Below are 14,080 nucleotides of genomic sequence, written 5' to 3' on the forward strand. Positions count from 1 at the left end.
GTATAGTGTGTCACTTAAATAATTGAAGCCAAAGTTGTTAACCCTTCAGTTATTCCACAGTGAGCAGGGTTCATGAACAGCGGATTGATGTTGAATTTCATTTAGAGTGTTTTGATAGTGTTCTTATCATAACTATGCTAGTATATTGCGGTGTGCACCCTTGCCTTCATGTGTTTAATCGGCTGTATTTGCATTGCATTTTCGCCACATAAAACCAGAATGCAAACCTGTACTTTGACGAAATGGAATGAAATCTGTTGAACACTGCTGAACTGTCACACAGAAATATAGTAATGGGCTCCAAGCTGCCAGCCATGTTCACAGGTGTTTTTTTACACCAGTATTTATTTGACCATTATGTTAAATTGTCCCCATAAAGCCCCACTTGGCAGAGCTATACTCTGAATCTCTTTGCGAGCCACTTAAGTGTACCACTGGGGGTTAGTGAATGCCATGGACCCAATATGGAGGCTTTAAACTGAATAAATAAAGCCAGTTTAGCTATGCACTGCCCCTTTTTTTGGCTGAGCAATGTTAAAGACAGACTTTGGATTTTGTGAATTTTCTTGCATGTTGTTGGTGATGCTATAAAATCTTGCCAACACCCCTCTGATTCCTGTTTATGTAAGATGTAGTGGGTTGTTTAACAGTCTTGATTATTCATCCTTGCACTCTGAAAATTGATACTTTACTGTGTTTATCTCAGCAAGGCCAAATCGCTCTGTCTGTCTGTCTATCTATCTGTCTGTCTGTCTGTCTGTCTGTCTGTCTATCTGTCTTGTGCAGGATTAGATATGATACCAATATCATTGTACTTTATGTTTAAAACACACTTTCTCATATGTTGAAGTCAGTCAGAATCACTCACATCGATATACACCTGAACGAGTTCACACGCAAATGACGCACATTGTACAGAGAGTAGGGCATTAGTATGTGTGTGTCATGAAATATTTTTTTTCCCCCTGTCATCGTCACGATATGATCTGTGAGATTTTCAGATCATCACCCCTCGATAAAGCCACAGTGATGTTGAGGCCTACAGGCCACAGTCAGAGTAAGGGGGCAAGTGGCGATGAAATAAGGGCGGCTGGCTCTCTTAAGACCACCTCTATTCAGGTCTCTGCAGCCAATGGATGCTAAGTGGCAGCCGGAAAATCACAGCTGCGGGATCAAGCACGCTGCATTAGGAGTAAGGGCCCGGCCCCAGAGAAGGCTGAGGCACAGCATAAATACACAGGGCACCAAAGGCAGGTGAATCTCTCATGGAGCAACTGCTGAGAGTACTAATAGCTAGACTTGACAAATTTTGGAGGTTGAAAACAGAGACCTGGAAGTAGATTGGAAATTTTCATCTGATAAGGAACTTGATTTAAATCAGGGATATATTAGGGATGTCTGGCATGCTATGTTTCCAAACACTACAGTATTACATTGGGATGTTGGTATCATTTTAGGGTGTCTGAAAGTATCCGGGAAAGGATGGGAAGTGCTCTCATCTTGAACATGTTTTGTATGGTGTGGTGTAGTTAGAGATTACTTTCATATTTGTAACCCAAATGTTGGGCCGTAGATGTTCCCTGAGTCCATCGAGGCGAGGATAGAATGAACTGGGCGGCAGTGTGTATATCGCCCATTTATAAACATCTTCTATGAACACAACTGACATGGCAAGAACAGTAGCAGTAACACATGCAGGGCAAATGACCACACTGTAATGGGGTGTGCACCCAATTAAGGCACCCGGAGAACACAAAAGGAGGATCTAGAAATACTTAGTGAACACTGAATACAAGTGTAAATGGAAATGTATTATAGGCCTAATAGTTCAACGTAAATAGGTGAGATATGAGAAATAACAAAATGACAATGACTAAGAATGAATAAAAATTTGGCTGGTACATAACTAATGTTACTTACTGTAGAGCTATCGGAAACAAATAATAATAATAATAATAATAGTCATTATATCTCTATAGTGCTTTTCTAGCTTCAGATTGGTGGGGAATCATTGAAATCGTGATGTGTTTTAGCATTTTTATGCTGACGACTCAGTTATACATGCCACTAAAAGCCATCATGCAAGCTCGGTTTCACAAGTCTTCATTTTCCTGCTTACTTAAAGAAATGCTGAGTCCTTCATCACAACTTTTAAGGAACTTTCAGCAGCTCAATGAGTATTTTGTCTCAATTTCAGATACTGGGCATTTTTCTACAACAATTTAAACTCTCGCTGTTCTGCTGTTCTGGCTGCAGATATGTCAGCTCCTCCTCCTTGACCTGCGCCCTTTGAGAAGCAGGCGAAAGTGTGTTGCATGATTAATGGCTGGCTGAGGTATAGTATGGTTCCAACTCCAAACACCCTGTCCTCCCAGATCGAGGTGACAGTCTCCTCAGACTCTTTATGGAAATTAACTGCAAACACGGCCAATTAGACCTGTGTTATTTAGAACGACTCAGCTTTTCACCCTGAATAAAAACGGGCCCTGATAAGACCTCAACACTTAGACAGTGCAGCAAATTAATGTGAAGTTGGTGTTTTGCCAGACACCCAGCCCATCTCCAATGGGAACATTAAGAGGACGGAAAGCAATTTTTTATTTATCGGCTGCAAAACATTGTTGAAGTAAATACAGGATGAGCTAATATCAGGATTTGGAAATGACTTTAGGGACAAATACAACTTAATCTGAATCTGATATGGCATGGTTAGAAGATGGATAGAAGACATATTTGATACACCTTGGGTTTGGCAAGCTGGCAGAAGACTAATGTCAAACATTTTAAAATGGTTTCAAGCATTTGTTTGCGGTACAGCATGCAGACCAAACTTTCCCAGGTTCTGCACCTTTTATTCCAAATGTGTAACTGGGAATTAAGCATATGTATAATGTCTTTTCAGTTGACCAGCTAAAGATAGGGCTCTTAGCCTGATACGCTGTCTTAATTTTCCCTTTCTCAGGTCAGCGTAAAGAGCGACAGCATTAGAGTGAGGAGGAGGGTCCTTACTCTATGAGCAAGAATACACTGTGGAAGTTGCAAAGGGCAGAGTCTCTAGGAAATCTACTCTTTCTTTGAAAAAATGTCAAGGGAGAGATAGAAGATTGGCACCACAAAGAGCCCAAAATAGCACAGGCTGCTACGCGTTGTCAGACGAGATTTGGGCTGAGACACTGACTTTTGTTCTGCAAAGTGTCGGCCCCTGAAAGGGAGATGGGAGGTGTAAAAATTGCGATTTTTCCTCTTCCCCTGGTTATGTGCAATACACTGCCCTCCTGCTAATGCATGCTGCTGGGACAGAGGCTCGTAATGTCACAATTATTCCTTGTCTGCAACAGAAATAGCCATATTCAGCACCAGGGTGGGGTTGGGAGGTGGGTAAGTAAGGAGTATAGTTCTTTCCTTTTTGCCCACGAGGGTAGTGAATGGCATCAGTGGTCACAGAGGCGGGTATTCATCAAAGGTGTAGGGCCTAGTCAGAAGATTAGGACTAGTCCTTAGGGCCCTCTGCATTCCCATAACTTCCAGTGCACCCACATTCAGCATTCCTTCATTCTGGCTCACCCACAATAACAAAGGCTTCGTATATTTAACGCAGGTTTGCCCCTGGGCCACATAATAGGATTAGGAATAATTTCTACAAATTTACAAAAACAAATCACATGGCAGGGCTTAGAGTTTGCTAATAATTTCCATAGCTGATAGATCAAAGCAAGGCACAGGGACTGCCGAGCCAGGCAGTAGGTTGACCCTGGTCTGGCATTTTTAATGAAAGGGTTAATCTTCTCAAAGGTGACTATTCAGGAGCAAGCGGTGTGACCAAATGAAGAATTCAGGTCCAGGATAAGAAGGAGAATAGTGGTCTTGAGGATACTGCTGGGTGACAGCAAGGAAGCCCTGAACTAAAACTGTGTGATGCTGTATCAGCCTATATGCCGAGCCGAGGCCTCTTTCCTCAATTCATCTCTAAAAAGAAAGAGAGGAGTGAAAAAAGAGGGAAGCTGTTTGAAGAACCTATGGCATATAGGCCCAAAGCTATTTCATGGATGACAACATACAAACCTGCACTATTGGCTCCATGAAAAAAAAAATCCTATGATAAGCAACCAGATACAGACACAAAAACAAACGCAAGTGTTATGGCAGTTGCATACATACTCACACATGCCACATGGAATGGACACAGGTGCATGCATGCACACATGCACACTCACACACCCACATGTATGTGCGCAGACACAGGCCTGCATGCCTTTGCTCACGAGAACATTTATTCTTCTCAATACCTCCATGTACTCGGAGAACTAACTGGCTGTTTGGCAGAAACTTTATTGTCAAGCACCCCTTGTGCTTTTTGCAAGTGCATATGCCCTCTCATGAGTAATTAGACTTGAAAATCTTCTAAAAGAAGAGAGGGAGACGGAGGGAAAGAAGGATGAAAAAAAAAGATGCTTTTATAAATGTATTATCCTTGACTGCTTAAGCGGGTTTTGAAATCTCATCATGACAGCGGCAAAATGGGTCTGTAAGTAATTAGGAACAAATGAAATTGCTTATCACTTAGCAAGTTACTGCGGCAGCCATTTGGCTTTGTTCAGAGGGATTAATCAGAAGGTTATTGACATTACATTGTTCCACAATTATCATTCATACGTTTTATGGTAATTGGGCATTTTTCACTGAGGAATTAAGGTGCCCACGGAATTCCAGACTAAATGAACCTGCCCAAATACAAACATTAATCAAATTTGTGAAATAATACAAAGACATTTCAGCCGCTCATAATCTCGTGGCTGAAAAGAAACGGTTTGAAAATGAGGATATCAATCTTTTCATGGTGAGAAATCGAGAAAGCAGTGTTTATCATTCATTTGCGATGATGAAGATTGTCCCCATGAATTTGAAGATATATTTACCTCTAAATTAATCACAGGTCAAAGTCATGACAGGTTTTGAACCATCTAGTTATTGATTTTGTATTTTAATTAAGATGTGTGAAACTTGGATGTCACCACTTACTTCTGCAGGTGTCGCATTAAGATCCTTTAAAGCATCTGCAGGAAGACTGTCATATTGAACTGACCCCCCCCCCCCACTTTACGAGGCTCGCCAGAAGCTGCAAAGTTGCATTAACCCGATATCAGTGATGCATACTCAGCTGTAAAAACAATCTCGCCATTGACGTAGGCTCATTCCCTGTGTGTCCTAATTGTAATACCTCTACAACAAATCCTATAGATGGAAAATTACCTGTCTTTATCCAAATGGCCTGAAGGGGCCGATAAAGAAAGACTTTGCCTAATACTTCCATAAACGTGTTAGGCAAAGTCCAACAGGAGGTAATTGCATCTAATATATTTACAGAGGATCCATTTCCCTCCCATTGCACACCCACCACACAGCAACAAGCTACTGTCAGTTCAGCCGGGTCACCGAGGATAGATCCCGTGTCCATTCTGTTCTCTTCACACAGAGCCACAAAGCCTGGCCGCAGAGGCCCCAGAGAGTATTGGAGCACAGCTTAATGAGGTAATTAGTCAAAGGCCATGACGATCCCGGGAGGCTAATACCTGTGACCTCTTGATCCTGGATTCCTAACACATATCTCTGGAACGGTACAGGCGGAAAAGCAGGCTGCAAAGGCCAGCCGCCGCCCCCTCCGGCAAACACCTCCAGGTCCAGCCAATTTTCACCAACTCTCCCAGAAAGTGTGATATCACGCACGAAGAAGGGACTCTTCCTGTTTCTCCTATTTAAAATACCCCTAAGATGCCACAACGGGACTCCCGTTTTGTTATCCCGAAGGAAAAATAAACAACAACATCTTAACAAACTTAAAGTACTTCACCTGTTTACTCGGAGAGAGAAGTTTTGGGGAATTGACAAAGGCGGTGAAAAAGCACAAGAACGGTTAGAAGGGATGAAGAACACAAAGCAGGTTGATATTTCCCCCCCCCCCCCCCCACCCACCCACCCCTCTCCTTTTCTTTTTATCAGGTTACCGTGACTGGAGGCTTCATTAATCACTGCCTCGACAGCCTCTGCCAGGGGGAACTAACTGCATTTGGCCCAATTAGGGGCTGTAGAGAGAATGGGAACAGCACAAGTTGTGCCTCTATGCCAGGAGCCCAGCGCTGCTTCCCTGTCATTACCTACAGAAAGGGAAAAATTAACCCCTACCAGCATCCTGGCTCTCCTCCATTGATCCGAGGCTTTTGTGGTGTCCCTGGAGCGTGGCAGACAATTACAGATATTATTACATCTGCATTGATTTCTTTTCTTCTTCTTTTTTTTTTTTTTTTAGGATAGTGAAGAGTCTTCAAGCAATTAAAAAGAATTTCAATTTGGAAGCGGGGGCCAATTAAAATGCCCTTGGATCTGCAGGGTGGTGTTGGTGTTGGTGGAGATAGGGGGATACGGTGTGTGTGTATGTGTGTGTGTGTGTGTGTGTGTGTGTGTGTGGGTGGGGGGACTGTCAGAATGCTGCACTGCTCTTTTTTTTTCCCAGACAAACTTTATTTCCGAGCATGCACGGACACAATTGTGTGCATCCATGTAAATGTGCATGTAAAACCACACACTCACACATGGCCGCACACGCACCAACACACAAACAAAGACATTCATTTGGATAAGTGAGTACGGGTCTTTAAAAACTAAGCTGCACTTAAGTGAATAGGTTTTAATACATAGGGGGGGAAAAACAACAACAACTTCACATCTCACATGCTGATCAGTGCGTCTGAGATCATATGTTCAGTAATTACCGTACCTTGGAGGCCTCGAACAGAATCCAGAACATTTTACCTGGCACACCAAGTCCCACCGGCCAATACTCCGCAGCTAAATGAAATTTCCCATTAGAATCTAAACTTAGAATGCCTTGGGATGAAGATTGTGTTTCTGTCCGCACATAATTGATTGTTCCCTGGGTTCTATGAATGTGTGTTTGTTCAGTTGGTTTATATTTAGCTATATTCACTCTATTCCTTACAATAACGCTGAACTGGCACGCCTGTGGGTATTAGTACTTTTGCTCACATAAACAAGCCTAGACAGAAGCCCTCCGCACGTCTCTGCTCAATCTGTGTCTCACACACACACACACACACACACTTCCGCATCCCTTTCGTTCGGGGCCTTGGTGTTGCTTTCCCCAGCAGAGCAGTCCTGGCCTTTACCATGGTCATCTGACAAGACTTCCTGAAACCACAAAGGAAAAGAAGAGTACTAATTGGAGTTACAGTACGGGCGGAATGAGGACTGGCAGCAAAGAGATAAGCCATCGGTGTGATACCAGTAAAGCCCACATCCAGTGGCTGCCGAGCCTTGTTTAGACCCATTGTTTTCTTGTGCTGTAATCAGAGCTATGCAGGAATTGTCGCCCACTTGATTTTGGTACTTCTCGAGTACCACACACACACACACACACACACACACACACACACACACACACATGACCTTGTTTCCTGAGCAGTTGGGATTGTAGTTTTTCAGTGGTGACTTTATCATTAGTAACCATTGCTGTCATATTTTGCAAAAAAAACAAAAAACAAAACATGTGTGCACATAATCACACACACATATACACACATACACACACACACATCCATCTGGCCTCCCTTCCGGAGCAGATTGGAGTTATTGTATAGCATTGCTACGTTGTGTGTGGTACTCCACCAAAACACACACACACACACACACACACACACACACACACACACACACACACACACACATGCGCAAACATAAACACACACAGATGCGACCATACACAGATCCATCTGGCCCTGGTTCTGCAGCAGATTGGAATCACTGTACATCTTTGGTAACTTGTGTTGTGTCCCATGAAAATACTTGGACACAAACGCATGAATGCACCCATCCAGCCAGGCGGCTGTGTTTCTGCAGCGGTTTGGGGTTGAGCAGGTGGGCTCTGGGATTATTCAAACCAGCCTTCTGACTAAGAGGAGGGAAACAATGCCTCCAAATCAGAAAGACAGAGTCACCCAGATACTTCGAAACACACAACAAAAAAATAAGAAGAAGAAGAAAGGCAGCGGTTTAAGTAAACAGCATTCGGCGCAGGAGGAACGAGGACAATGCAACTCTGCAGCTGAGCCGTAGTTGTTTTATCACCTGGCGCGCTGCGTGCGTTTGAAGTGGGGAATCAGACGCGGTTTCTTTAATCCGTGAGGCATCCAAATACATTTATTTCGACTGGATTAAAAACAGTAACAATAGCAGGCAGTTAATAAAAACAAACTGCTCCAAACAAACGGCGATGAGGTTGAAACGCTTGGCTTACGGGGTGAGCCCTCCATACACCCCCAACCTGTTTCATTAGCCCAAACGTGTTATTATTGTTTATCTTTCCTCCTTCCTGATAAAGACGGAGCCATGCTTCCCTTTGGATTACAGAGTTAGAGAGGTTCAGAGGTGGCATGCCAGTGTAATCCACCAAATTCTTATCCAACAACAACCTCCATAAAAGGGGTGGGGAGGGGAAGAAAAAGAAAGAAAATTTCAACACAGGAACACCATGGCCCATGTGATTAAAGAGAACTAATTTCAGAAAATCATCAAAGAGCAAAGTGTTTCGGAGTTGTACAGAAGACTTGGCTCGAATGTTGTGAGGTGTTACATGGGAGGTCACTGATAAGGAGCTCGGTTTGTGTGTTGTCGGTGTGTGCATGTGTATATGTGCATGTGTGTATATGCAAGTGTATGTGTGCATGTATGTGTGCATATGTGTATGTGCATGTGTGTGTGTGTGCATGTGTGTGTGCATGTGTATATGTGCATGTGTGTATGTGCATGTGTATATGTGCATGTGTGTATGTGCGTGTGTGCGTGTGTGCGTGTGCGTGTGCGTGTGCGTGTGCGTGTGTGTGTGCGTGTGTGTGTGCGTGTGTGTGTGTGTGTGTGTGTGTGTGTGTGTGTGTGTGATTATACAGGGGTCAAAATAAGCTCAGAAGCCGTCACTCTTCTACCTTTGTAATGTCTGAAATAATGCATGCTCATTGTTCAGTTCTGCTGTTTTTAAAGGCTTAATCTCTGAACAGAGTCGTAGAAACCTTAGGGGATCCCCTGCGTTTGCAATAAAACCATCACCACTTTCATGCAAAGTCTCTATGGAGTTGTAATGAAATGCACTCGAATACCATTACTCCTGATCGAGATGTTTTTCCCAGCAACCACATCAGTCAACCCTGTGTGGGCAGTGATGAGAAGTGCAGTTGCAGGTTTGCCTCATCACTGCCTCACCGCACAGTCCAGTTTTTGTTAATGTATTCTAATGGTCAGATGTTCAATTTATCAGCTGTGGCGAATGTGGAATAGACATCAGATAGAGAGATGAGATGATCCCAGACAAACCGGGACTGGGTCCAAGAAGACAAGACAGCAACCTCATTCCACCAGGGATGATGGAGGGGCATGCTGCAGTGGTTTTGGCAGTGTGAATACTTGGAGATGAAGACAAAACTCTGGGATCTGTTGATGAATATATATCCAAATTTTTCACCAGGTATTGTCCGACTGGGGAAAAGCTATTCATTGCATTTCAATGCCCCGGTTGTAAATAATAATTGGTTATTCCAGCGCATCCAGTTGAAACAGTTCAGAACAGCCTTTTGGGATTGATTGATTCAAAAAGCTGTCATCAGACAGTGATGACTCACATTCACACTCTGAACCTGCAATCATTCAAAACAATCACATATGAGAAAGCCTCCTCCCCACCCTGTTAAACTGTAGACCCCATCCCCTACCTTGGGGGGGAAAAAAAGATGAATTGAAATCATGGGACCCGCCACCCCCGACAGTGTGTGTGATGATACGCTTTCAGAACCTGTTTGAAGAGATTTTCAATGTGCTGAAATGTAAATGCCCAGACGCACGCGGGCCCAAATGGGAAGCGAGGGAGTCTACATGGGTCAGAGACAGGAAAACTACAGAGCTGAGATAAATGGAGGGGAGGAGGAGGGGGAGATTCTCATGCAAATCGTTCACCAGAGGACACACCATGCCACTTGCATTACGGGGACTGTGGTGTCAAGGGGCAAAGCAAAGGGGTCCCGTTTTTCCATCACTCCCTGGGATTTCTTTTTTGTCTTCCCTGCAAGGAACCACTGTGGTTTGGGACCGAGCTCGCCAACTCATGAAATCAGATATCATGCTTGGCATGCAAAAAATGCAGCCTAAAGTATTAACGGATAAGCATGAAAATAAGATAAAATTATTTTTGTTAGGTTCTGTTTTGTGCATAAGATGCGTAAGAAAAAAAAGACGCAAGAATGTTAAGTTAGTGTACTAGTGAAGTCTGAGACACACTTTAAGTATTGCAGGAATCTGTCTCATCCCGGTTTGATGAATAAGCCCGTGTCCATGTCTCACACTTTACTGTTTTACTGCCTGTCAATGTCATTATAACTCCATGTGCAATTCACTCATGGTGTCAGACATGCCTTGCTGTGTCAGTCGAGTGAAATACATATGTTCCCTGCAAGCTCAAAGCGGCCATTTGCAGGCAAGGATGCTTTCTTGTTAGCCAGGAAAAAAGGTCATAGAATTGGATTTCAGAGCCTTGGGAATTCTTCTATATTTACCTCAAACATGGTGTGTGCCTCAGCCTCTCAACTCACCTCTCATTCTGTCAAACTACTCTCACACTTATTTGTCAGCCATAGATTGGATCAATTAATCTAATGAGAGCTTGCACAGCCAGTTGAATTTAAATTGTCCATAGGTACCCATGTGGCTAGTGAGGCTGATTTGCCTATTTATAATATTCTTTGTTTGAAGTGCTGCGACTGCTTTATAACCCCCCCCCAATTAATTAGAATAAACCCTCTATTACTTCAAAGGGAGAAATCTGTGGTACTTACTATAAGTTACACAGTTGTTAGTTGTTTCTTTTTTTTTACACAAAATAAGAGTTAAGTAGCTGCAGGGGTGCAGAGAAACAATAGATTCATGTGTAAGGATTTATTTCAAAGCTTGATAGGATTTCCACATTGAATTTAGCCCAACAATAGCCACATTGCGGTGCACTATACAGCGATGGCCTTGGTGATCCAGTGGATGTTGCTTAAATATGTCAGGGGTAAAAAAAAAAGAAGAGGAAATTAATGATTCTTGGCTTATTCTTCTCTTCCTCCTAGAACGTGGCAGGTGCTGCAGCAAGAGGTTCATGTGGAAGTTTCCCCCTGCAGTCAGTAAGTGCCAAGCCGTGTCAAAATTGACATGCATCTCTCGTTTCCGTGTCATGCCATGCATGTGATGTGATGGGCGAATGAAGGCAGTTCCTGCAGAGAGTAGTAGGGGGTCATTATTAAGCCTCTTAAATTAGCAGCCCCCCCACACACACACAACTCTTACAAATTTACAAAGAACCACAGCCACACGCACATCCGTTGAATACAACACGTTAGCGCCGACAAAATCATTTCCAAAGTTTACTTGCAGCAAACTCATTTCGTATGTGATTGAATTGTACCTGTATTGTATGACCCATTTAAAATGAAAGTCACACACGGACGCTTTTAAAGCCTATCTGGGCTGAACCACGCTGTTAGCTGGCTACAGGCTTTGCCAGCTGGATGTTCTATGCAATGCAATTTACATGTCTCTCCATCAAACTCACTTATATGGTTCAACTCACAAGAGCTACCATTTAGATCGCCTGTGTGGGTGGGGTTGCGGGGTGGGGGGGTTGGAAGGGGGGAGTGGAGGCGCTGCCTTCAGAGTGCTGGTGTAATACTATACATATGACTGCAGTGGTGTGAGGTGGGTGGCAACAGTAGCAGAAAAGGCTAACCTCTAGTGCCCCCCGAACACCATCCACAGTGTTGCACAAATGACACCATGACAAGCCTGGCTTGTGCCTTGGCTCTGGTGTTACCAACTCCCTCCCCTCCCCCCTCCCCCCCACCACACACACCTTGATAGGCAGGTCCCACCCCTCCAGCATCTGCCTGGCCCATCTAAGGCTTCTAATAGCCCCAGATTAAAGAGACCTCAGCCCCAAGGTCACCGTCTGAGGGAATGGCTTCCTTTTACCTCGAGAGACAGAACATTCCTTTCTTCTTCTTTTTTTTTACTGTGTCCTTTGTCTCTTTTCATCCCCCCCCCCTCTCGCTCCCTTGCCCCATTGTCTATCTTTCTTTCTATGCATCAGAGATTTCTCTTTCCTCTCTCCCTCTATCGTGTATGTGTATATTTACAAGAGTGCACATAACTGGTGTCTGGGGAAGAGGTAGGAGCAGTGGGGAAGGAAAGCCATTAGGGGAATAAAGAGAGGTGCTGCCTCACAGCCGAGCTTCACAGGCCAATGGAGCAAATCAAATTGGGTCTTGTTCTGCTGCAGGACACAGATATATGTGCGTGTGTGTGTGTGTGTGTGTGTGTGTGTGTGTGTGTGTGTGTGTGTGTGTGTGTGTGTGTGTGTGTGTGTGTGTGTGTGTGTGTGTGTGTGTGTGTACACACACCTGCAGTGACGGTGGCATAGATGTGCACGATGGCTGACAGCATGGGGGCCTCTGGGACACGGCAGGGCCGGGCATGTCTAGGACTTGCCCACTAAGGGACATAGCCATGAACCGCAACTCACCTGAGCCACAGGTGAGGTCACACAGGCAGAGGATGAGGAAGATGATGATGCAGCTGATGCACACTCACACCCAGCACCTTTCCCCCTTTCTAATTCGGGATTAAAAACAGTTTAATCTTAAATTAAAAGGCCACCAGTGGAGTCAGAAGAACCTCAAAAATCCAGCACTTTTCCCCAAACATAAATAATATATTGTAGAAAATATATTTTGGTCATTGAGATTATTGAGCACGTCCTCTGCGGCGGCTTTTATGGTGAATATCCATTCACCCTCTCCACGCTAATACCTCATTTATAAAGGCTCAGATGCTCTCTTCTCATAATATTCTGTAAAAGACTTAAGTTATTAGCCAGCTCGTAGCAGAGCTGAAAAATTGCAAAAGGACTCCAGGTAAAGGGCACTTAAGCTAATAAAATATGTGAAGGGGAGTCATTCCAGAGACTCGGGTTTTATTAGAAATACAAGGTAATAGCACCAAAACCTTAGTCAACATAATGTTCCCGATGCCTATGGGGCACTATCCTTCCACGGAGAAACCAAGGAACATGGGTGAAAAATACATGCGATGCTTACTCTTCGCTCTGTTCCTCCAAAGGATTACCGCTACAAATCACTTTTGTTCAATTCATTACATGCCTTCAGAGATGGGGGCAGATGTGTGAACGATGGTTGTCTGCAAATGGACTTGTCTTTAATAGAAAAATGCACGCGATTTAATTAAGGATCCTGAGTGGGGTTTCATGTCTCTACACATCTATGCAGGCAGGGTCATATATCAACACTTTGGAGGCATAGGGCACGATGCCTGGTCTGTCCGATGCTCTTTCTCAGGATATATATTAAAAGGAGTGATTTATCATGCCATAGTTCATATCTGCAAACACAAAGACAGGCATGCGAGCCAGATAGACAGATTATACAATGCAGGGAGAAACGGATGATGCAGATTTTCATGCACAATCATGCACACAGACCATAGACAGCACTGTACAAGTAGATGGTTTATTGAACTTAAAGAGTGGGCCTGGGTGGCTCCATCAAATAACGCCATTATCATGTGAAGAATAGGATGGAATAACATGGGTGGGTCTTGATGGTTGTTTATTTGCCTGCCCTTCTTGGTTTCTGGAGAGTCCATCCATTATCCAAGCCGCTTATCCGAATTCGGGTCGCGGGATGCTGGAGCCTATCCGGGCAGTCATTGAGTAGCAGGCGGGGAGACGCCCTGGACAGGCCGCCAGTCCATCACAGGGCCGACACACACACACACACACACACACACACACACACACACACACACACACACACACACACACACACACACACACACACACACACACACACACACACACACACAGATTCACACCTAGGGACAATTTAGTATGGTCGATTCACCTGACCTATGTCTTTGGACTGTGGGAGGAAACCGGAGCACCCGGCGTAAACCCACGCAGACACGGGGAGAA

Source organism: Lampris incognitus, chromosome 16 (genome assembly GCF_029633865.1).
Source record: "Lampris incognitus isolate fLamInc1 chromosome 16, fLamInc1.hap2, whole genome shotgun sequence".
Taxonomy (NCBI): domain Eukaryota; kingdom Metazoa; phylum Chordata; class Actinopteri; order Lampriformes; family Lampridae; genus Lampris; species Lampris incognitus.